This window comes from Eleutherodactylus coqui, chromosome 1 (assembly GCF_035609145.1).
Source record: "Eleutherodactylus coqui strain aEleCoq1 chromosome 1, aEleCoq1.hap1, whole genome shotgun sequence".
Classification (NCBI taxonomy): Eukaryota; Metazoa; Chordata; class Amphibia; order Anura; family Eleutherodactylidae; genus Eleutherodactylus; species Eleutherodactylus coqui.
In genome coordinates, this window is record NC_089837.1 from 270,469,034 (window position 1) to 270,471,611 (window position 2,578).

Genomic DNA, 2,578 nt, shown 5'->3' on the forward strand with positions numbered 1-2,578 from the left:
TTTTTGTTTTGTGTGAAGTGGATTCCACAGCCTAAGGGCTCCTGTCTATGCGTGATGATTTGCCAGCGGTAAATCGCCATCGAATTGCGCTGTCTGAACCGGCATCCATGAGCGGAGAATCATAACTATTCTCCGCTCATGGGATCTAAATCGTGGCATGCCACGATTCTCCGCAGTGAGCCTGTCGGCTCTCACCTGCTCCCGGGCGGCAGCCCCCCTGGTGGAGATCTGTTGCGGAATATCACTATGCCCATGGTCAGGCAGCCTTAGGCCTCATGTCCATGGGCATTTCCAAGTGTGGAATCCGACATCGGTTTCCAGCCATGAGGCCAAAAATGGCATTGTGCTCACCTGTCCAGACGCTGCAGGGCTCCCCTTTGTCATGGCCGGGTCTTCTTTTTTTCTCCTGCTTTCGCACGGATCCGCAGCACAGCCACAATGACGGCTGTGCTGCGGATATGACTGATTCCACTGGCTTCAGTGGCGGATGTCCCTGCGTGATCCGCAGAAAAAACGGAGCATGCTGAGATTTCTTCCACCATGTGTGACCTGCACGCTAGAAAAAAACATCCTCCTCATGGGCTTCTAGATTTGCAGATAAACACACATGAATTATATAATTAAAATCAGCCTCCGGACATTGGGCCTTAGGCCTCATGTCCATGGGCATGCATGGATTTCCAGTGCAGAATCCTAGTGATAGTAGCGGACCCCCCCAATAGCTACCCCAGCAGTAATGGGGACCCACCCCGGCACTGCCTCTAGTAGGGAGAGTGACACCACGCGCCCCTCGACACTGCCCCCAGCAGTTACACTTACCCTTCAGCTGAGGAGAGTCAGCCGGTGGACGCTGCAGTCAGGATCGCACATGCGCGAAGAGACATGCGTTCCCAAGAGCCAACAAGCGCAATTGTGCCTGCGCGACAAGAAAAGACCAGAGGAGGAGAATTTGTCGTATTCAGAGACTATTTGAATGGTAAGCAGATGGAAGGGGGGGGGGGGGGAGGGGGGTGATCCTGCAGATAAGTATATAACGTCTGTATGGCTCATTTACAGAGCACACGATATAATGCAAAGTGCTTTGTAATGGCTGTACGAAAGTGCATACATGCATTTGTCACCGCTGGGCAACCCCTTTTAAGCCTTTACATACCATGGTCAGTGTGACCAGTATGTAAAATGCTGACAGAGGGAGGGGGCTCCCCTTCTCACTTATCAGACCCCGAGACGCAATCACGGGGGTTCTGATGGGTTGCTATGGCAGTGTATTAGAAGAATGATAAAAGATGCTGTGATTTGAAGTGCCATAGCGGTACTAAAATAGTATAAAAATGTCAAAACCCCATGTTTCCACTTAGGCTAACTTCACACGGGCGAGCGCGATATGCAGCATGTTTTCCACCATGTGAAATCCCTGTGGATGTGAGTTGGTTTCATGTGAAAATGGCCTTGCGTCATTAAAGGAATGAAAACAATAGGGCTGCAATGTGAGATCACACAGCCAGATAGAACATGCTCTGATTTGTTTCCGGCATATTGCTCAAGTGTATCAACCTATTCAAAAGAATGGGGTTTGTATTTGTGTGTCTTAAATGCACAAGTTTCACATGATTTTATCGCCCATGTGAAGCTAGTCTTACTATATAAAACAAAACACCAACGCTTAGTATCACTGTGTATTTAATGACCCAGAGGGGGAAAAAAGCTAGTATTCAAGCCACACAATGTGCGTCATGAAAAAACATGGAAAATAATCTCGCCTTATAAAAAACGGTAACACAGCATTGCATTGTTAAGCAAATGCTACCATTAAAAAGTACAACTCCTCCTGCCAAAAAAACATGAAAGAGCACCGTTGACAAAAAAAGAAAAGTTAAAGGTTCTTTGAATGCAGCAATAAAAAAAAAGAGCATTGCAGATCATAAAAAAAAAAAGCAATCAAAATGTTTATAAGTTACCAAAAATTGGATAAATGCAGATTAGAGTTCATCCTGCAAAAAACCAGCCCTTATAGAAATATCTTTAATGGAAAAATAAAAAAATGTTATGCCTTTTGGAATGTAGTGACACAAAAGCAAAGATTTAAAAAAAAAAAATCCTTTTTGTACAAAAATCGCAAAACCTAAACTGCATAAACTTGCTGTTGCTGGAATTGTGCTGACCAAGAGAATACGGTTATCACATTATTTGTTTTGCACATTGAATGCTGTAAAATAAAATCCAAAAAACAAATGGCAGAATTCCCCCCCCCCCCACACTCATCATAAACATTATACAATACATTTATTATATCAAAAAATGCTATTCAAAAATTATAATTTGTCCTGCAAAAACAAGCTCTTATATGGCTATGTCGACGGGAAAATGGCTTTTTGAATGCGACTAAAAGAAATTGAAAAATTAGTTGGTCACTGAAGGGTTAAGCAGCTACTATTAAACTCAACTAAAGTGCAAAAATATCTTTGCATTAAGCTCCCTCTAGTGGTTACTGAAGGAATATTTTAGGACTCTATCAAGGAGCAAGATTCAGAGCCATGTGCCATATACATAACTTGAAGGGGTATTCTAGCGAAGAAGC